This window comes from Pistacia vera, unplaced genomic scaffold (assembly GCF_008641045.1).
Source record: "Pistacia vera cultivar Batoury unplaced genomic scaffold, PisVer_v2 Contig656, whole genome shotgun sequence".
In the NCBI taxonomy this organism is placed as follows: Eukaryota; Viridiplantae; Streptophyta; class Magnoliopsida; order Sapindales; family Anacardiaceae; genus Pistacia; species Pistacia vera.
The window spans coordinates 1,237,211-1,260,847 of NW_022196508.1; the positions used below are offsets into that span (position 1 = coordinate 1,237,211).

At 35.6% G+C, this 23,637-nt stretch overlaps 1 pseudogene; it reads right to left on the reverse strand.

Moving 5' to 3' along the window:
• Positions 1–23,637, reverse strand: part of LOC116112132 — a 42,706-nt pseudogene that overhangs the window by 12,780 nt on the left and 6,289 nt on the right.

The following is a 23,637-nucleotide window of genomic DNA, read 5'->3' on the forward strand; positions in this document are numbered from 1 at the left end:
GACGGTTGCTATGCAACGAAATGAAGTAGATTTGTGATCAATCTGCAGAAAAAATTAAATAATGCAGTGATTAGTATGGATTAGTTGGTTTTCCTGATGTCTAACTCAATCATCTTGATTTTCTTTCAATAAGTTTCGGCTGTGCAAGGTCATGGATTTAATTGAATTTCAGAGTTGTAATACCTCTGCAATAATGTATGCTACTTTCTGTATTATGTTTTCTTTTGCAAGGTACGGTCTAAATGTTAATCTTTAAATTTCTGTAATTGACTTGCAAAGTTATGTTTATATTGGTTTGTGTTAGATTCAGTTGCGATAATATATATATATAGATATATTATATCATTGATCTGTATGGTTAATATATTAGTCCACATTGGTCAACAGTATGCTAATGGTCTTCCATTAGAAGAAAAGTTCATTTACGTGCATTGAAAAGACTAAAGAGATTGTGATAAAGATTTATTGGATGCTTCAAATAGCTTTGATGGGCAAGAAGATTGGAGAAACAATATAAATGTTTCTTTTAAAGAGAAATAGAATTATGTAACAAGAATTCTTGACAATAGTTTTTTTTCTTCTACATATTGGAATAAATATTCTAATTGACAAATCAATCGTAATTATTTTAGATGACGATAATATTATGGTTCAAGATTTGTTATGACACTTATTTGCAGAGAAAATAATATACATTAAATTGAAGTAATATATAGTTCAATCTAACCATCACTGGAGGGTTTCAGCTGTCACTATCTCTTGAGTATATGACTCAAGGTCCTAAGTTCAATCACCTGATTGTTATAGAGTGACTATTAGGGGATTTACCCATTGTCAACTTTAAGACTTGAAAGTTGGTTGAAATCTATATACAAATTATCCCGAACACCCCCGGTGATATGGTTGGAATATTATTAGACAATAGCATCATTTAATTAGGCATCAAATGTCTTGGCATAATAAAATGTTATTAGACATATGGTATCATATAACTGGGGCATCAAAGGTCCTTTAAAACTTGATTATTTCAAGTAAACTGGACCATTTACGTTCACATGCAAACGCTTGAAACGTGTTAATCCTTTCACATTCACCAGAAAACAGGTTTGCCCAAAGTCAGTTTGGCGCTCTCTCTCATTTTCCCACCAAAGCTGCAGAGAAATTTCATCTTCCCAGTTGGAGTTCAGGTCTAGCTTTTAGGTTTTTATTTTTCAGCTCCCCGAGTTTCATCGCCTGATCTAGAGACCACGCCCGTTGATGCTAAAACTGATGTGCACAAGCAACACCACCTGATAATTTCTATTGATGTTGCAGAGTATGATGTCAGAATCTGAGCCTGAAAAAGGTAACTATTTTGGCTTCTGAATTGGATTTTTGTTTTTTATTTCAATATAGCGTGCATGAAACATTAATGAGCTGTCTCTTTTGTTGATGTTTCAATTTTCAGAGCCGGATATGATAATGATACGCCTCAAAAAGGTAATGATTAATCACATTTTGGTTTGTTGGGGTTGGGTTTTTTATACTTTTACATTTTTTATATTCTGCTTTTTGTAGTATTGCAATGCTCCAGGTCATTACTCAGCTGGGAGTGTACTCCTATTATGATATCTCCAAACCAATAATTATTTCGTGATTGTAAGTTCTGATAATTGTGATGGGTTTCACTGATTATTTGTTTTTTGTTTTAAACGTGATACTAATAAGGTTGGTATTTGTGCAAATTTTTGTGATATGCATTTTTGTATTGATCCATTGCCATTTATTCTTCTTTAGTGGCCCTTCTGCTTGGTACTAAGAATCTCATATTTTGTTCAGTCTTTGAGACTTATAAGCGTGTTGTGAGTTTCTGATTTGATTGAAGTATTGTGGTTGTTACCAGATAGCGGAGAAGAAAGTGTGATATTTTCTCCGGGGATTGGAAGTCGCACTCTCATCTCATGCTTAATTTTACTTAATTGCTATGTGGGGTTTTAGTAAAGTACAATATATATGCTTATGAATTACAAGATTATGCATGCCAATTTAACTTTAAATTGTAATTTATAGTGGAAAATACAGAATTATTATGCTAGAAGAAGTTTGAAATTCATATGAAATATGAGTTATGACATTCAGTAACTGGAATGACAGATAGATGTGTAATTTTGGTACAAGTCCTGCTATTACTCACTGCTTACTGTACTGTATATATAAGGTCTTATTTTCATTTTATTTAGGATGTTTGTTGTGCTCTGTAGGGAGGATTGATAGCTGTCGCCACGGTTGGGTTGACTTCTAAGCAGCTTATCATCTTGAGGTCACTGTATATTTTGTTTATATTTTAATGTTGTGATGTTCTTCAATCAATTCAGATTTTTATTTGTGGATTGTTAAACTTTGGAATTTGTGGTATTATTTAATTTTGAATTAGGGTATCTTTTCTTTGTCACTATTTGTTTATTTTTTATAACATGTGTCAACTCATCTCTCTGAAATTTGAATCTCTGAGGCAGCTGATAATAATTCTTATACCATTTTGAATGACTCTTTATTTATCACTTAATGACGTTCCAATGTGACAGTGCAAGCTTTTAGGATTTCTTTTGAGCATTCTCAAAGAAGGCCAAGCAAGACCATGACAATGGCAAGACTAATGGAAAAGCTGGAGAATCTGATGTTTAAGACGTGGAGTTTTGAAGAATTCTGTAAAGCTATTGAGGCTAATCTCTCTATTGAACAATGGTTGAGATTCTTGAGCCAATGACCAAGACTCCTGTGGCCCAGATCCTGTTGTTGTCACTAAATGGTGAGTTCATTAAACATCCACTCTAATTTACTTATTTTTTCATCTATATATAAACCATGTATGTGGTTGAGATTCTTATCATTTTAAGAATGTTTTTATTTTATTGAAACAGCCAAGACATGCTGTTTTATGGATCGTTAGAGGATGCCCAATTTCATAGTAATTGGAATTTGATGTAAAGATATACTTGCAAAGGAATGTACAGTGATGGTCTACATGCACATTCAGAACAAAAGATCCACCGAGAGGAGGAGCCGTCAAAATCCAGATTCTGTCCTCAAATCTGTTGATTTAGACGTATATTTCTGGACCATACATTCTTCCTCTTTACATTAAGACTTGACTGTCTGTCTAATGTTACATTTCTGTGTATATTTGAGTTCTATTTCTCTCGCAATAATTGATTTGAAGTATCAAATGACTCACAAATGGATTAAAAGCTTGTTTTGAAGAAGATAAGGGCAGTGAAGATAACCACAACCGAACAACACCAACACCGTTGAGAAACAATCCAACTATGGTATTTTTTGTTGTCTAAATTCTTATTGTTAGTCTCGCTGGTGAATATAAAACGATAAAGTGTAAAGATTAAACTGGTGTTCATTATTAATGTGTTCAGATAGTTGTGGGAGTGTTTTAAGCTGTGAGTTTTGTTAACTGTGCTAATTAATCTACTTTATTGGGACTACTGTACCTCTGTTTGCTGTATTGGTGCTTCAAGTGTTTGTAATTGTTGCCATGAATTGCTGCCTAATGTTTAGACTCGATGTCCATACGACCTAATGCTGTTTAACTTCTTGGCTTCTTTGATTTTTTGTTTCTATACACATATTTGTTTTACGCATGCACATACTAGTGTCTTCTTCCTTTCTAATCTTTAAGAATTATGTTTTGAAGATTACTGCTGCTGTTTCATTCGGATAAGGGTTTTATTTATTGAAACTCTGAAAAATTTGCCCTGATTTTAAGGTGTATGACCATCCCCAGGTATGTTTGTGGAGAAACTAAGTTGAAAGCTTCAAAAGAGGGTCGTACTCTAAGCATTTCAAGTATGATGCTGTTGGTTACTTAGTATACTTGGACAATAAGATTCATCACTGATAGATGGATAAAGAAGCAGAATTGCCCTTCTGTATTGGGCTTGAGGTGATGTATTATGATCTCTTTTTTTATTGTTTCCTACTCTATCTATGCATTTTGTTGTGAATTCTAAGGATCCGTTGCACATATTTTCTCACCCATTTAATAATATGTCAATGTTATTGTGGTTGCTGAAATTTGGTTTTTATGGTGTGCTAGAGGCTACATGTTTGAGAAACATCTGAAGAAGCTTAATAATTGATGCATTTTTAAATGGAATCGCTTTCATGTTTATCTTTCTTTTATAATTCATGATTACTAAGATATGAGACTCCAATTTTGTCACAGTTAATATATTTTTCTTTTTATTTATTTACCTTTGGTTAGTAGCTGTTATTTTCATCAAAGGCATAATTTGTTACAAAAGTATATCTTAGTAATTCATGATTACTAGGATATGAGACTCCAATTTTGTCACAGTTAATATATTCTTGAGTTCATTGTTGTGTTAGTTAACGTTACTTCTAGAATTGGAAGTATGTCATTGCAAAAGGCATAATATTTGTTACAAAAGTATTGAGTTAAAATTAGAAAAGATAATGGTTTGCTATCAGCTGCCATTGTTTAGACTTCATGGAGATTTGGCGAATTTGGTTATTTAGTAGTAAATGTCAATTATAAGTTTGGTTAGAATAAACCAGAAATCAAATGATAATGTTGTTATCATCAAGGTGCCTCGATGCGGACTATAGTCCTAGTTTTGGTCATAAGGTGTTAAGTGTTGCTGGCTATAATCCTGTTCCATAGTACTTAGTGCCTCGGCAAACTCCCAATTTCAATACTTTAATCCTACCTCTCTCTCACCTCTTGAAGCTCAGCATGTGAATTTTGTTCCTTAATATTCTCAGCACTTTCATCTAATCAGTTTTCAGAGGAGGAATTATGGTAGAGGCTAATAGAAAGCCTATTACCATGTGGTAAGTCAAGCTATACTGCAGTTCTCCCTCAACTAATATGGTTGTTGAAGCATGCAATGTCTCACCAGCTATGATTTCACATCAAGTTTCTCCAGCTCAAGGTTATAATTCCTCAATTCAAGCCTCTTTGTCTACTCACAATGTTTCTAATAATTATGCAACAGCTACTCCAGCTGCATCAGAGAACGTTTGGTACATCAAGATAAAATTTGTAGTTGAATTCCTTGCTGATCATTATATGATCAAGGACGTCACCAAGATAGTGTTGTTACAATGGGGGCTTAAAGTTGTTTTCAATACAGCTCCATGTAGTTAATCTGCACTTAATTGTTCTATTGGTAAAACTTATGTTTTTATCCTCAAGCTTTGTGTACTGACAGTTAAAAGCAATGCTATGACATAAGAACTTGGACTCCACAACGAACAAGTTTTGAGCACTGGTGTTTGCACATTAAATGCATAATAAACCTTGTTAAGTCTTTGCCATTTTGCTTAGCATGTCATTTGGTAGATTGCACAATCATTTCTCCATATTTTCTAGTGGAGCTTCCAAGCCTCTTGAACTAATTCATTCTAACCTTTGAGGCCCCTCTCCACAATTGAAGTTGTGCATGAATATCTGTTAATTGAGGTGTGACCAGTAGCTTCAATTGAGTTTGTTATGTAACTATACTGAGGTGAAGTTCTTGAAGTTGTTGCTGTTAGTATACTGAAGTGATGTTTTTTTTTTTTTTTTTTTTTTTTGGATTTTCTGTAGTAGTTGAGATTGAGTTTGTGGTTGCAGCTGAGATTAAACTGAGGTGAAAGTTGGTAATATAAGAAGGAGAGGTCCAGTTTTCATGACAACATTTAGACCTTTAGCGACAATAATTTCAGCCATTATGGGACTTCTAATTTTAGGAGATGCCCTGCACTTGGGAGGGTATGTTTAAATTTTAATTAATTTCTTGAATTAATTATTAATTACTATTGTTGATCAGTCTATCATTTTTCATAATTAACTAATTAATTTAATTTCAATTATTTCAGAATTCTAGGAGCAATATTGATAGTTATTGGTTTGTATACAACTCTTTGGGGAAAAGAGAAAGAGAAAGATAGGAATTAATAACATTAAAATAATAGTATTCAAGTTGTAATTTTTACTTTTAATATTGCTATTTTAATTTAATTATCTCATGGTCATCATGATATAATTATTTTACCCCCTGGTTTTCAGTCCCACATATTCATATTCTATCGTCGAAAATACTATGATTAACTCCTTTAACTCTAATATACGTTAATGAAATAAGACTCTTGACATGAAGACTATTAGCTTCCCGAGGCCTTTGAATTAAATTCTTGTTTTTTTGTTTTTATACAATATTAACACAAAAAATGCATGACATAGTTTTATTTAGTATTAGAGAATCGGTCGAATATTGATATTTACAGCATACCAATACTTTTTGAAAAACAATAATGTTAGATTCACAATTCTCTCTCACAATATTTTCTCATAACTCTCGACGTGGTAACTTGTTATTGGTTAGCTCGTAAATAGATAGACGGGACCCATTTTGAAAGCTGACCAATGACAAGCTTTCACGTTGATAGTTGTGAGATTAAGTTGTAGATCTAACATCACTCTTTAAAAAGACCAAAAAAAATATAGTTTTTTTTTTTTTTAATCATTACCTCACTCTTTAAATAGACCAAAATAAATAAATAAATAAATAAAAGAATAATACTATATCAACAATTTTTTTCACAAAGTTTTTCTCATAACCCTGACGTGGCAGCTCACAATTGGTTAGCTCGCAATTAATTAATGGGACCCGTTGTGAACTAACTAATTGCAAACTGCTACGTAAAGATTATGAAAGAAAGTTTGTGAGAGGAGGGTTGTTGGTATAGTATTATTAAAATAATATATATATATATATATATATATATATATATANAAAGGACAATCATTACCACTATTTGTTTTTATGAAATTTTGATTTACACTCTAAACTGTTCTCCACTAAAAACATTTTTAACGCACAAAATACAAACATATTCAACTCACTTGTCTAATGTCCAAAGAAAATTTGAGAGGCACCATAAATAATTTTCTTTATAAAATTATTTGATACTGTATAATTTTGAGTACCAACCCAATAAATAAATAAGGAAGCAACTTGAATGCATACAAATCTTGTACAGCTGAAAGTTGACTCAAACATTAAAAACATTAATCTCAACAAGTCAGATCTTTTTCTTCTCTCTAGTTTTCCCAATCACCAAACAGATAGTAATTTTGTATATGGTTCAGTTAAGTGATGGTCTTATGACTGTTATCTATGAATACACATAAATTTACGATAACTAACTCAAGCTTTACAACATCTATTATGACATAAAACTCAATGTGCTACTCCCTTCTCGACCACCATCCACAACTGATAGAATTTGAGATAGGTTTGACTCCTCACCCAATAAGGTCTTGTTGAATGGGAGGATTACCTTCTCTTATAAACCAGTAGGTTTGAGCGTGCCTAGTCGGTGTGGGACTCAAACACTTCCCCTCACGGTCAAGCCTATATGTTGGGTCATGGCTGTAAGGTAGTTGTCGGCTCTAACTCTTCACCCGTTGGTTAAGCACTCAGCTCAACTGAACCTGAGCGTCTTGTTGAATGAGAGGATTACCTTCTCTTATAGACTAGTAGGTGTGAGCGTGCCTAGTTAGTGTGGGACTTAGACACTTCTCCTCATGATCAAGCTCATATGTTGGGTCATGCTTGTAAAGTAGTTGTCGGCTCTAACTCCTCACCCGCTGGTCAAGCACTCAGCTCAACTGAACCTGGGCTCTGATACTATGATAGAATATGAGGTGGGTCTAACTCCTCACCTAATAAGACCTTATTGAATGGGAGGATTACCTTCTCTTATAAATCACTAGGTTTAAGCATGCTTAGACGGTGTGGGACTCCAACAACAACCACTCCGCCAGCCTTTCCTTTCACCGCCACTTCCCAAACTCAAAACCCCCACAATTCGTTTCCGCCTTTGCAAAATATGCTAGGAAGGCCAACCTCATTTAGCCCGCCAACCGTTCAACACGATTTCCCACCCAACAACCGTCCTTTGGAACACCATCATTATTGGTTTTATTTGCAACAAAATGCCACAAGATGCCATTTTGTTCTATGCCCAGATGAAAAAATCNAGTTGACTCAAACACTAAAAACATTAATCTCAACAAGTCAGATCTTTTTCTTCTCTCTAGTTTTCCTAATCACCAAACAGATAGTAATTTTGTATATGCTTCAGTTAAGTGATGGTCTTATGACCGTTATTTATGAATACACATAAATTTACGATAACTAACTCAAGCTTTACAACATCTATTATGACATAAAACTCAATGTGCTACTCCCTTCTCGACCACCATCCACAACTAATAAAATTTGAGGTAGGTTTGACTCCTCACCCAATAAGGTCTTGTTGAATGGGAGGATTACATTCTCTTATAAACCAGTAGGTTTGAGTGTGCCTGGTCGATGTGGGACTCAAACACTTCCCCTCACGGTCAAGCCATATGTTGGGTCATGCCTGTAAGGTAGTTATCGGCTCTAACTCCTCACCTGTTGGTTAAGCACTCAGCTCAACTGAACCTGAGCGTCTTGTTGAATGAGAGGATTACCTTCTCTTATAAACCAGTAGGTTTGAGCGTGCCTAGTTGGTGTGGGACTTAGACACTTCCCCTCACGGTCAAGCCCATATGTTGGGTCATGCCTGTAAGGTAATTGTCGGCTCTAACTCCTCACCCCCTGGTCAAGCATTCAGCTCAACTGAACCTGGGCTCTGATACCATGATAGAATATGAGGTGGGTCTGACTCCTCACCTAATAAGACCTTATTGAATGGGAGGATTACATTCTCTTATAAATCAATAGGTTTAAGCGTGCTTAGACGGTGTGGGACTCCAACAACAACCACTCCGCCAGCCTTCCCTTTCACCGCCACTTCCCAAACTCAAAACCCCCACAATTCGTTTCCGTCTTTGCAAAATATGCTAGGAAGGCCAACCTCATTTAGCCCGCCAACTGTTCGGCACGATTCCCCACCCAACAACCGTCCTTTGGAACACCATCATTATTGATTTTATTTGCAACAAAATGCCACAGGATGCCATTTTGTTCTATGCCCCGATGAAAAAATCCGCTTCTTATACTTATACTTTGTGTGATAACTATACTTCCTCTTCGGCTCTCAAGGCTTTTGCCGCGACACGCAATTTGAGAGTCTGTAAAACTGTTCATTTCCGTTTAATTAGGGGCTTATTGAACCCCAGTAGGATTGTGTATAACTCTTTATTGAATATGTACTCTACTTGTTTAAGTTCTGTGGTGGATAGTGAAATTGGTGGGTGTGGTTATTCTGATTTTGATTATTCAAAGTATGATTTAGTTTGTAAAGTATTTGATACGATGAAAGAAAACCTAACTAGGAGTGAATACATGCTAAAAATGAAACAATATGTTGATGATGTACTACCTACTAGTGGTTGTGTGATAACTGATGAGGATTTCTTGAATTACATACTGGATTTGTCCTGAGTTCGTTGTTGTGGTAGTTAACATTACTTCTAGCTTTGGAAGAATATCATTGCAAAAGGCACAATATTGTTTACAAAAGTATGAGTTACAATTAGAAAAGAATACTGCTTTGTCATCAGTTGCTATTAGTTAGACTTCAATGGAGAGAGTGAATTTGGTTGTTTAGCAGTATAGTCAATTATAAGTTGGTTAGAATAAGAACCAGAAATCAAATGTAATGTTGTTAATAATCAAGGTGCCACTGATGCGGACTATAGTCTAGTTTTGGTCATAAAGGTGTTAGTGTTGCTGGCTAAATCTGTCCATTGTACTTAGTACCTCAGCAAACTCCCAATTTCAATACTTTAATCCTACCTCCATTCAGCTCTTTTAGCCAACATGTGAATTTGTGCTCAATATTCTCAACACTTTCAGTCTAATCAGTTTTTAGGAGGGGGAAGAGATTATGGTAGAGGTTCTAATTATAGAAATAAGCCTATTTAACAGTGGTAAGTCAAGCCACACTGTGTTCCCTCAACCTAATGTGGCTGTTCAAGCATGCAATGTCACCAGCTATGATTTCACATCAGTTTCTCCAGCTCAAGGTTATAAATCCTCAATTCAAGCCTCTTTGTCTAATCACAATGTTTCTAAAAATATGCAACAACTGCTTCAGCTACAGTCAGAGAACCAGTTTGGTACATAAGTCAAGAGCCACTGATCATGTCACAACAGATTGGTAAGTTGTTTGTAAATGCAATACACTGGCCAGGATCAAACTCAAGTTGGGAATTGTGAGCGTGTGAACATTTCTCATACAGGTTTTACTTCTTTACCAAGGGCTTTGATCTATGTTCTTTATCTTAAAAATGTTCTCGGTGTTCCTCATATGTCTAAAAATTGCTAAGGATTTAAAATTTACAAAGGATAATAATTGTGTAGTTGAATTCCTTGTGTGTTCATTATATGATCAAGGACAAAGTCACCAAGATAGTGTGTTACAAGGGGAGCTTAAAGTTGGTTTGTACCAACTAAAGATTCCCTCTATCCTCCTCTGTTTCCAGCTTCTACTATCCATACTCAGGCTTACTTCAGTCTTCTTCTCTGCTGCTTGCTGTTTGCAGAATGTGTCATCTACTGATTTTCTAAAACTTCTTGCTAACTGTTTTCAATGTTGCTACATATAAAAATTATGTTTCTCTTAATACTTTGATGTAAAGCGCTTCTTAGGAATGAGAATTTAGGGTCAAAGTGTAAAACTGTGTTCGATACAGCTCCATGTATGTCATCTGCACTTAATTGTTCTATCAATAAAACTTATGTGTTTAGCCGTCAAAATTTTAACTTGAAACTTATGTTTTTGCCATCAAGCTTTGTGTACTGACAAGTTAAAAGCAATCGATGACATAAGAGACTTGGACCCCCAATGAACCAGGTTGGTGAACTGTGTTTGCACAATTAAATGCATAATAAAACTTGTTAAGTCTGCCATTTTGCTTAGCATGTCAATTTGGTAGATTGCACAATCTATTTTTCCATATTTTTCTAGTGGAGCTTTCAAGCCTCTTGAACTAATTCATTCTAACCTTTGAGGCCTCTCCACATTGAAGTTGTGCATGAAATAGTCTGTAATTGGAGTTGTGACCAGTAGCTTCAATTGAAGTTGGCTGTTAGTATATGAGGTGAAGTTCTTATTGTTGCTGTTAGTATACTGAAGTGATTTTTTTTTTTTTTTGGAGCTTTGTAGTAGTTGAGATTGAGTTGTGGTTAGCAGCTGAATTAAAATTGAAGTGAAAGTTGTTGATAATTTGCTATTGTTGATGTTGGCATTGAAGCACAATTTAGCTGTTGATAAACTGAAGCTGATACTGTTGGTTTACTGAAGTGAAGTTCCTTTTAAGCTGTTGCTGATGGTTTACTGAAGTGAAGTTCCTTTCATGGTGTTTGGTAGTAGATAATGGGTGGAGCTGTTGATGAAGAAGCTGGTACTGTGGTAGTTTGTGTAGTAGTTGGATTAACAGTTCAGATTGACACATGAAGGTTATGAAGATTGATTTGCAATGCAGAGCAGCTATGAAGCAGAATCAAGTTGAGATCTACACAAATATGATCTGAAGTGTAGTGAAGTTGGAGATTCAATTCATTTTACTGCAGAGTGATGGATTTGTTTATTGCCGAGCCAAAGTTTTTTTTTAACAAGCTCAAAATGCAGGCAGTTTAGCTTGAGGGGGGATATTGACTATGAAGAAAGCTGGAAGCTGAAAGAAGTAAATATTCACAACTATCCTTACTTACTTAAAGTGATACTTTATATGCTGGCGCTTTTTACTAGTGTTTTAAGTAGTTAGCCTAAGTCAACTTCTTCTCTTCTTTAGTCTTCAACTTACTCTACTGTACAATTGCTTGGTGTGTGCTATGTAGCATATTTTTTGGCATAGGTATTGGCTTAAAGGCTCTTCATATTTTTAACTTAACTATAATTAGGGAGTCTTACAATTTCACTTTAATTTTTTCTCCACATTTTCAATTCCATTCTTTGTTCTCTGTGTTTAAGTATAAAGAACTATACGCTTTTGTTTGGTCTGTGGAATATATTTGAATTGATGAAAATATTTTTGTAAGAAAGCTGCAAAAGAAAATTACACGTGTTAGATTCTATTTGTAATTTGGTTTCTTTAGTTGACTATGGTCTAGTGTTTCTTCTCTATTTTCCATCATAGGTAGAGTTAATTAATTTTGGAGTGAAACTTTTTTTTTTATGTTTTGATATTTTCTGAATCAGACCAGATTTGAACAGATTTTCTAATTAATGCAGATCAAGACTGAATTTTGATTTTGGTAGGACTGTCGGGGTTTGTGTTCTTTGCACTGCAGTTTGTACAATGTTTAGGAGTTTCCTGCAGCTGTGTGTTTGTGCAGTTTATGTTTTTTTTTGTTTCCGGGAGAACTTTGCAGTTTGTACAGTTCTTTTTTGTTGATATGAAGCTTGGGCATTTTTTTTTGAGTTTATAGAGTGTCATGCAGTGTTGCAGTGTTTGGTTGGCTGAGTGTGGGCATGTTGAAGTTGCTGCAACAGAAAGCTGCTTTCTTTTGTGTCTGTGTGGTGTTTCTAGAGGAGAATTTTGGAAGGTGCTGGCTGTGGAGCTGCAGCTTAATTGCTGCATTTTTCTGTGTTCCATGGATAGTTTGCAGGTTTTGCAGTTTCTTGTCTGCTGGAAGTTAAGCTGATTCTGGGGAGGCTGCTTGGATGTTCCCAGCTGTTCTAGACTTGCCGTTTCCGGGAGTGTTTTTTTGGAGTTGCAGCTCATGTTTGCATTTTTGCAACTTGGCAGTGTTGTTCAGCATCTGAAAACTGATTTTTTTGGAGCTTAGCAGTGTAAGTTTGCTGGATACCCATTCATTGAGTTAAAACTTAAAAGTACTTTACAATTGTACTCCTTTAACACTTTTGATTTGAGTTAGAAGTACCTTTTACAATTGTATAGTTTCCGGATACACATTTTATCTGAGGTAAATCTACTTTTACAAGTACAAATAAAAGTACTTTTACAATTGTACTGCTAACACATTTCATTGAGTAGAAGTACCTTTACAATTGTATAGGTTGCTGGATGCACATTTATTTGAGTTAAATCTACTTTTACAAGTACTCCTTAGTTAGAAATTAGCCATCTTGTAACAAATTAAATACAACAGTATTAACTACAAAGGTACAATGGGCTCTATACTCAAAAAACAAAGTGAGATTACATAGTATGTTGAGATGAGAACCATAATAGACTAAATTTACCATAATAGCACTAAATTTACCATAATAGCATTAACTACAAAGGTACAAATGGTCCCTAATAGCACTAAATTACCATTTGTGGATTCTCTAAGCCCCACGCCTATGTGAAAAATTTTTGCCAAACTGGTAAAATGCCTTCTGGTGAGCTGCATTGGCAACCACTAATGTTGAAGATGTAATTATTTGTAGTGGTTGTGTGATAAACTGATGAAGATTGTTTGAATTACGTACTGGATTGTCCTGAGTCGTTGTTGTGGGTAGTTAACATTACTTCTAGCTTTGGAAGAATATCATTGCAAAAGGCACCATTTTTGTTACAAAAGTATGAGTTACAATTAGAAAAGAATAATGCTTTGCTATCAGCTGCATTAGTTTAGACTTCAATGAAGATTCGGTGAATTTGGTTAGTTTAGCAGTATATGTCATATAAGTTTGGCTAGAATAAGAACCAGAAACAAATGATAATGTTGTTAATCATCAAGGTGCCACTGATGCGGACTATAGGCCTAGTTTTGGTCAAAAAGTGTAGTGTTGCTGGCTATAATCCTGTTCCATAGTCTTAGTACCTCAGCAAACTCCCATTCAATACTAATCCTACCTCTCACTCAGTTCTTTTAGCTCAGCATGTGAATTTTGTTCCTCATATTCTTAGCACTTTCAGTCTAATCAATTTCAGGAGGGGAAGAGATTATGGTAGAGGTTCTAATATAGAAACAAGCCTATTACCATGTGAGTCAAGCCATACTGCAGTTCTCCTCAACCTAATATGGTGTCAAGCATGCATGTCTCACCAGCTATGATTTCACATCAAGTTTCTCCAGCTCAAGGATACTCAATTCAAGCCTCTTGTTCTACTCACAATGTTTCAATAATTATGCAACAACTGCTTCAACTACAGTCAGAGAACCAGTTTGGTACATCAAGTCAAGAGCCATGATCATGGCACACAGATTTGGGTCAGTGTTGTAAATGCAGCTACACTGGCCAGGACAAACTCAAGTTGGGAATGTGAGCGTCTGAACATTTCATACAGGTTTTACTCTTCACCAGTGTTTGAAATCTATGTTCTTTTACTTAAAAAAGTGCGGGGTTCCTCATATTTCTAAAAATTTGCTAAGGATTTCAAAATTTACAAAGGATATAATTGTGTAGTTGAATCCTTGCTGATCATATGATCAAGGACAAAGCACCAAGATAGTGTTGTTACAAGGGAGCTTAAGTGGTTTGTACCAACTAAAGATTCCCTCTACTTCTCCTCTTGTACAGCTCTACTATCCATACTCAGGCTCACTTCAGTCTTCCTTTCCTCTGATGCTGCGTTTTGCAGAATGTGTCATTACTGATTGTTCTAAACATTCTTGCTCAACTGGTTTCGATGTTGCTACATATAAAATTCTGATGTTTCTCTTAATACTTTAGAATGTAACGCTTCTTCAGAAATGAGAATTTAGGGTCAAAGTGTAAACTGTGGTCAATACAGCTCCATGTATGTCATCTGCATTAATTGTTCTATCAATAAAACTTATGTTGTTAGCGTCAGCTTTTAACTTGAAACTTATGTTTTTAGCCGTCAAGCTTTGTGTACTGAGAAGTTAAAAGCAATGCTATGACATAGAAGACTTGGACCGCCAATGAACAGGTTTTGAGCACTGTGTTTGCACAATTAAATGCATAAAACCTTGTTAAGTCTGCCATTTGCTTAGCATGTCAATTTGGTAGATGAGAATCTATTTTTCCATATTCTTCTAGTGGAGCTTCCAAGCCTCTTGAACTAATTCATTCTAACCTTTGAGGCCCCTCTCCACAATTGAAGTTGTGCTGAATAGTTGTTATTGATTTGTGACCAGTAGCTTCAATTGAAGTTGTTGCGTAGTATACGGGTGGAGTTCTTGAAGTTGTTGCTGTTAGTATACGGAAGTGAAGTGTTTTTTTTTTTTTTTTTTTTTTTTTTTTTTTTTTTGTTTTTTTGATGTTGGAATATGAAGCAGAATTGAGCTGTTGATAAACTGAAGCTGATACGTTTGGTTACTGAAGTGAGTTTTTTAGCTGTTGCTGATGGTTTACTGAGGTGAAGTTCCTTTCATGTGTTTGTAGTAGATAAGGGGAGTGTTGATAAACTGAAGCTGGTACTGTGGTTTAGTGAAGTGAAGTTCCTATCTTGAGTTTGCGTAGTGTTGAGGATTAACAATTCAGATTGAACACTGAAGGTTATGAAGATGTGATCTGAAATGCAGTGAAGTTGAGATCTACTACAAATATGATCCGAAGTGTAGTGAAGTTGGAGTTTCAATTCTTCTACTGCAGAGTGATGGGATTTGTTTATTGCCGAGCCAAAGTTTTTTTTTTACAGCTCAAACTGCAGGGCAGTTGCTTGAGGGGGGGATGTTGACTATAAAGATAAATGCTGGAAGCTGAAAGAAGTAAAATGTCACAACTATTCCTTCACTTACTTAAGGATACTTTACATGCTGTCGCTTTTTACTAGTGTTTTAAGTAGTTAGCCTAAGTCAACTTCTCTTTACTTTCGTCTTCAACTTAATCTAGTGTACACATATAACATAGGTGTAGTGCCCAGCTGTAATCGATCAAGAATACAAAGATAGCTTTGCAATATTCTTGAATTCTCTCTCAATTTTTCGATTGTTCCAAAACCATAGATTGCACAATCTTTTTTCATATTCTTCTAGTGGAGCTTCCAAGTCTCTTGAACTAATTCATTCTAAAATTTGGTTGCCGTCTGTTATCCTTCCTCAGGCCTTATAGTGCACATAATTTAATTTATGCTTCTAAAGTGTGATTTGTAGGTTATAGTCCTATTCATAAGGCTTACAAGTGCTTAAATGCAAATGGCAAAGTGTAAAGGTTGATGAGCGTGCAAACTAATAAAGCTTGAATGGGTTGAGACAATCCCTCGGGTTTGGTTTGATAAACTGAAAACAGCCTTTTTAATGAAGTTTTGTGAATTCAGTAGCTATTTTAGCTTGTTTATCTCAATCTTAGAGTGAACTTGCTACTGTAGATAGTGAAGAGTTTGACACACTTGCCTTATTAGAAGCACAATAGGAGCTCTTCAATACTTAACCTTAACCAAGCCTAACATGTTTCTTAGTAATAAACTGATACCGACACTAGTGTAGCGTTATCGAATCAATAACTTGATAGTTCATGACATTCGATTAATTAATTTTTTGCCGGGAATTGTAATATTGGAATGACAGGTTACATTGGTTATAAGGGAAAAAGGGCAGTTTTCATGACAGCATTTAGACCATGGGCAACAGTAAATGTAGCTGTTATGGGACTCCTCATTTAGGAGAACTACTCTACTGGGAATAATGCATTTATTTTACTTCTAGGATATATTATGAGGATCCCTAGATCCAAATTTTTACACACACATATAATTATGATGTAAATTCTAATCCTTCTAACATGAATTTTTATGGATCTTACGATCTCAGGTTATGAGATTGTTCTATATATATATATTATATATAATTTATTATATATAATCAGATTATAAAGGACAAAATCCTGATTTCAACCACTCTTAAATGGTGAAATGGTTTGATACGACTCTGAATATATTTTGATGTTTGGGGTTTGAGTCCAGTCAGTTAACTTTAGAGTGACCAACCAAAAAATATCTGGTTTCTATATTGGTTCTCATTTAGCCGCCTTTCGTTATATATTTTATAATAAAATTAACTTCTTCAACATTCTATTTATCAAACCTCAAAAGAAGAAAATTAAAAAAAAAAATAAAGTAAAAAAAGCAAAGATATTAAATGTAACTTAATTCTTAAAACATTAGCCTTCACCTTGGTATTTCTCTGCACATTCTTTGTTCATGACTTTGGTTAAAATTGTATAATTTTCCCTCTATCTTCACATTTCTCTTGCAGGCTAACAACCTAGCAAAATCACATCAATACATTCAATCATTTCGACATTTTGCAAATATTCCAATGCTTGTTTGAAAATGCATTCACAGCTCCTTCTTGCTCTTCTCATGACTTCGGAATGGCTCCGAACTTTATTTCTATGATCAAATATTTCAACAGAACCTCGATATTTGCAGGTCAGGTCCTTTGCTTTCAATCGAAACGTTGGAGGAGCAATATTAAGCTGCTGCAAGAATCTCTTAAAATCTGTTTGAATGGATTTCTACTTTTATTTCTCCATATTGCTGCAAATAACAATAATATTTGATACTAATATCTTATATTTTAATATAAAAAAGATCGGCCTATTCATTTCCAGATTATTGCCAAAATCATCAACTTTTCTAAACGTTGGATTATCATGGATCAACGGTTCAAAAATTATTAAGTTAATCTAATTAATAGTTTATATCTTTTAGAATTTGAGGGAAACTCTTAGTGTCGATTTTAAACATTAATTTAGTAATTCTAGAAGATAATATATGAATTAACCAAAGATCTTAAGTTTTTTCAAGTTTAAACATTTATTTTTAAATTAATTAAATTTTTTTTCTGATTTTTCAGTATTATGGGATTAGTATTGATTGTTCTTGGTTTGTATGCAATTCTGTGGCAAAAGATTATGAGAGAAAGAAGAAAGTCTGGAGTTGATGGACTCTAATCAGCATACAGGAATTCAGATCAACTCAGAAAAATGGAAATTTATGTTGAATTCGATAAGTCATTTGTTATGTAATTGTAAATTAAGCCTTTACATTCTAATGCATTTTAATCCTAATAAATGTATTTCGTAGAAATTTTATCAAAAATAAGGTTTCATACTATTTCTATTTGCTTTTTAGGTATTGAGATATTCAAACTCAACATTGAAGTCTTAAATTTAAAAACATCTTCATGCTACTCGATACAAAACCCTTAAATATAATTAACCCTAATGACTAAAAAGTTTGTTATTTGACTAGCAAGGGAGAGGTCGCCATTTTATATTTGATTGCTTATAATATATATATATATATACACACACAACGCATAAGTGGTTTCGAAATTGTTCTCAAAAGTTTGGCTAGGGAGGTTTAAAAAATTCATAATGTTTTTAGTATATTATTTAAATTCTAAGAGGAATTTGGAAAGCAACAATTCACGTAGAATCTTAGGGTTGCTTGGGAGTTTTTTTTTCACTGGTTTGGGGGTTTTTAATTAGACTGGTTTTGAGGTGTTGTTTGGTATTTGAAAACTCCCTAAAACCCGTGTAGTGTATTTTGAGGGGTTTATAAAACACCCCAAATCGGGGGTGTTTCACTGGTTTAAAACTTTTATCCCCAAAAAACCCATTTCCACTCCTTACAATATGTCGTTGCTGTTCACTTCTCTCTAGCACACTGCACACGAATGGTTTTAATTTGCTGCACCACAATCCTTTGCCGCACACAACCTGTTTGGGTTTGTATTAGATTCTTCTCACTTTCAGCAAAATAGGCGTCAAACAAGAGAATAATACACCGATGAGGTGATTCCCATCTGGGTTCTTGCTTCTTTTATGGATTTGTTAATTGATTTGCATGATTGATCATTCGTCACTTTTGCTTCTGTTGAAGTGATTGTCATGATTGGATTTTGATGCCTGTTTATGAGAGTTCTTTATTTCACTGGCTTTTCTTTGATAGTAAGAGGAGATGGTCATGGGTAGTGCTGTTGATTGGTGGACGTTTGGTATTTCTTGTATGAATTACTGCTTGGTAGGACTCATTTAAAGGTAGTGGAAACGGGAACATTATCATGTTGTAGGTTAGCCCCTAAAATTCGGATGGATTTTCTGTCAGTTTTGTGCTAGGATTTGATCCGAGGTCTATTGTTAAGGACCCACAAAAGAGATTAGGATTCAAAAGAGGTGCCACATAGATTAAACATCATACTTTCTTTGAAAGTGTTAATGGGGTGATTCGTAGCACTCATCCCCAGAAATCCCAAAACCTGTTGATCTCTCATTCTTAAATAAACAACCCAAAAGCGTGAAATAACGAATAACAACTTTTCTTTTTCCCTGTAAGAAGCAAATCATAATTTGCCCATCTATCAAATTGGCTGGCTCTGTTTGAATAATCATATGGCTCACATGTTTCACTTTGATGTAGGAATTGAATTATTATAAAGTAATAAAAGCGTTGTGTGAAAATTGAATTAAGCAAATGTTTTAAAGTTGAGTCAAAAGTTATCAGTTCAACGTTCTGGGGCAGTTCTGCAGAACAAGATTCTTATATATTTCACAAAATACATTTTAAACTTCAACAAAAACGTAATGAGAAAGAGCCTCTTGCTTGATGGAGAGAGAAGAAAATAAAATAAATAATGTAGACATTATTTGTATTGTCAAAGTTAATTCAGCAAAAAAGGTGTTTAACTTTATGAGCATAATGTAAATATCATTTTAAAAATTATCAGAATGCTGAAAATAAACTCGTCAACACAGATTGGGTTTTAAAAACCGTTACTAAAAAACTATCAAACCACTATTCGTGATTTATCTCAAAACCGCTACGATGGTTTACTTCCATAACCGCTACCCTGAAACTCCCTATCAAACCCTTAAAATCCGATGATGGTGAATAATAATTAGTATAAAATGATCGAACAGAAAAAACCAAGCAAAACCCATGTTGTTCCAATGAACTACTAAAATCTCTGTCTCTTCGACTCTAAGAGCAATCAAAGTGATGGAGATGGACAAATACAGCAGGGCTTCAAACGAATTAGCCGCCGAAGCCCTCGCCGCCACCGGCGGAAACCACTCTCAAGGCCACCGAATGGATTTCTCCCACCGTCCTCCACCGCCTCCGCCGACCCACCGCCGAACAACCCATCTCTCTCCCAACCAAAACTCGACGTTTTTCGTCAACCACTCAATACCGCCACTGCCGCTGCCTTCGCCCCAATTAGTCGAATCTGCTCCCGACGCGAAGCGTGCAAGGACATGTGCGCCTCACGGTGCCCTCTCGGAGCGCATGAGACCCGTACGCTACGAGTCGTCAGCCAGACACCTCCTGTCACCCACTTCGGTCCCGGCTCCGCTGTCGACACCAACCGTCTCCCTTCCATCATCCTCTTGGGGGCCCCCCCGGAACCTGTAAGACTTCGATTGCGAAAACCATTGTGGGTTCTGTTGTGTCTTCTTATCGTTTGGTGTGTTTGTCGCGGTTACTTGTGGGGTTAATGATGTTAGGGACAGTGAGGAAGCCAAGAGGGTGAAAATGAAAAAATATGGAATAAGAGGACTGTTGGTTTGTTGATGAGTTCATAGGTTAACAAGTGACAACGAGATTCGTTTTTGCCTGATTGAGGATGGAAGTATTGTGTTCATGGTGCACACACTGAGAACCATTCTTTTCATACATTGATGTCATATCCTTATTGATTGTATAAGAAATTTTCTCAATGATTCTGTGAATGAAAATAATTTGTCCTGCGGGACAATTAGGTGCGTTCATTGGTGTGCTTTTGATGGTAATGGTTTTTTCTTGGATGCTATGTGGTACATTGATGAATGTGACACAAAAGCCTATTGATTTATGAGCCAAGACTGCCTTTTGCGCGCCTCCACATTCCATTCCATCTCATTTGTCTCTCCAAGAACCCATGGAACCTCCTGGAGATGATCATGGCTAACATGTTTGTTATTTGGTGGGGGCTTACGAAGAGACCACAAGAATTTCGCCCCTATTGCTCCAACCAAATGCAGTTTCCTTCACTTGTTTTAACACAAACTCCCATGTTTTCCGAAACTCAAAACACAACTGATGAATCATGTTGATTATCAAGTCATTTCATGATCTCATCTCTTTGCGTCTCACCCTTGAGATCCTTAATCAGCGGTCCAACAGTGTAAACAGGTGGTAGATTATCAAAATCATTCATCAAACACTTAATCGCATGAGATTCCAGCTCCTCATATGTGTTCACAATAAACCCTTTTGTGTCCTTGAATCTTCTTCCATGGTTGAGAAATGAAGTGTAGGCAAAACTCTGCTAGGAACTGGATTGATATAACTAGTGAACTCAAACTCTTCAAAGTCTCTGCCTCCCTGATCATGTTTAACGGGAAGGCTTAACAGAAGGCCAAGAAACACCTCACTAGAAGAGAAGAAATGAGAAGGAATACCAAGCTCATTTCCGTTAACTATCATTGATGTGCAAAAGAAATCAATGAAAAATCCAGCAAGTGGAGCTGAGTTAGAGTTCGAAAGAACATTTTTGACAATGGCTTTTTTAACACAAGCTTTATGACTATGTACAAAATGTGTCATAAATTTTGCAACAGATTTATGAGCCCGTGGCAGAATGGAGAGAAGTCTGAAGGAAGAGGAAGACTGATGAATCTTATTGAAGAATTAAGACTCTGCAAGTGGTTTGATGTATGCAGCAAAAAGAGAGCTGCCAACAGGAGAATCCATGAGAAGATTAGTGACTGAGAAACGATCATCTCTATGTAACAACCAATTTGCAAACTCGATATTGGAAACCAGGTGGCCTACTCCTGGTGCAGGGATGATAGCAAATTCAGCTTTCTTCATTGTTGGTGGTGGTATGATTAGTGAAACTGAAAGAGAGACTGTGGAAGAATACTTTTTATTTTCTTTGGCTTCATTGTTAAGGGAGTGATACTCTTTTATAAAGTCAGCATGTTGCACCATTATACGCAATAATGATGGTGGGGGCTCTGTCTCACCCCGGGGAAGAAGAAAGGGTGGGTGGCGCTTGGCTTGGTGTTGCTTGGACGCTTCAGATGTTGTGGATAGTGAGCTGCTTGGAGGGGGAAAAGAATCAAGATTATATCCTCATCCCTGTTTTGCTTGAATGAAATACTTGTGATTTGAAGTCAACTGAACATAAACCTATGAGAAATCTTAAATGGAGTAAAATACCAATAGTAAACAAAAAGATTCATGATGAACTTTCAACATAAAACTCTCAAAGCAAATGGAACAAATCCATACATCATCAGGGAGTAAATATGATTAACTACATGCTTCTTTCATGGCTTTATTTCTTAATATATGATCAATCAAGTCTCCAAGTGCAGCATATGAAGATCCACCCACCATTACTACTAATCTGCTCTTTTCACTCTTCTCTTTAACCTTCTTCTCACCTCATTATCACTCTCCATCACACATCTGACAGCTCTTGCTATCTCATCTGCAACCACAACTTCCCCATTCATGATCCTGTAATCCAATCTCAACTCCACACCCAATCCCAAATCTCTAACCATTTGGAATGCATTAATCTGTTGCTCAGCATACATAGGCCATGTCACAGTTGGAACACCTTATTGAAGTCTGCAGGAGGAGGAAGATTAATAAACCTTATTGAAGTAATAGATTCTGCATGTGATTTGGTGCATGCAGCTGAAGGAGAGGTGCCAAAAGGAAAATCCATGAGAAGAACAGTCACTGAGAAACGTTCATCTCGATCTAACAAGCGCATTGGAAACTCAATTTGGGGAGCTAGGTGGCCTGCAACTGGTCCAGTGATGAACACAAGCTCAGCTATCTTCATTGTTGGTGGTAAATGTGATGACCGAAGATGAAGTATATTTTCCCTTTTCGAAATTTATTGGTTAAATGTACAGAACATGATGTATACACCCGTCCAACTCTCGAAAACTTATTTAAGAAATAGCCAAGAGGTCATAATCAAACTACGGGTAAAACAATTCGATAGTCTTTGGAAATCTTTAATTCAAGATGAGATTAGAGGGAGCTATATTTCAGTATGAATAGAAGAGTACAAATATGGAGAGATTTACAAGATTTACATGACTCAGACAATTAAGGGACATTGAATCAATTTACAGGTCAACAGACTGGTACCCTAAAGATCTTGTAGCTATACTGTCTTGATTTAAGGAGCCTTTGCCATCATTTACATCACCTTGGTTAACTGGTATAATCTTAGCAAATTCTGAATATAGTAAGCAATAGAAGCGGCTAGAAGCCATTTCCTTAACAGTATGTGTTATCAAGCAAATAGTTTCTGAGCAATAAGGAGTTTTGGTAGAAGGGAATCGTGCCGTGGCATAGCGTCGCAACACACAGTGGAACAGACGCATGCTGTGGCACACAAGGAAGAAGCTGGAACTAAAATTCCAGAAAGCTTGCTGCCTAGGCACTGTGCCGAGGCATGATTTAGAGTTTCAGTTTTAGAGAAAACCAAATGAAGTTATTTTCAGTTTTTATTTTTTTGTAACTTCTTGTAAGTGACGTTGTAAGTTACTTTTCAGTTATCCCTCTAAAACCTATAAAAAGGAATGTAAGATATATGTTTTAATTGAGTTCAATGAAAAAATTGTTCTCCTTTTACACAAGTTCACCTGTTCTTCTTAATCTTATGAATGAAGTTGATTGATCCCCAATAATTGCATAATGCTACATGGTAACTCTATTTCTGTTGTTTCTGCAATTAATATTACTATTCTAACTTATCTTAAAGCTAA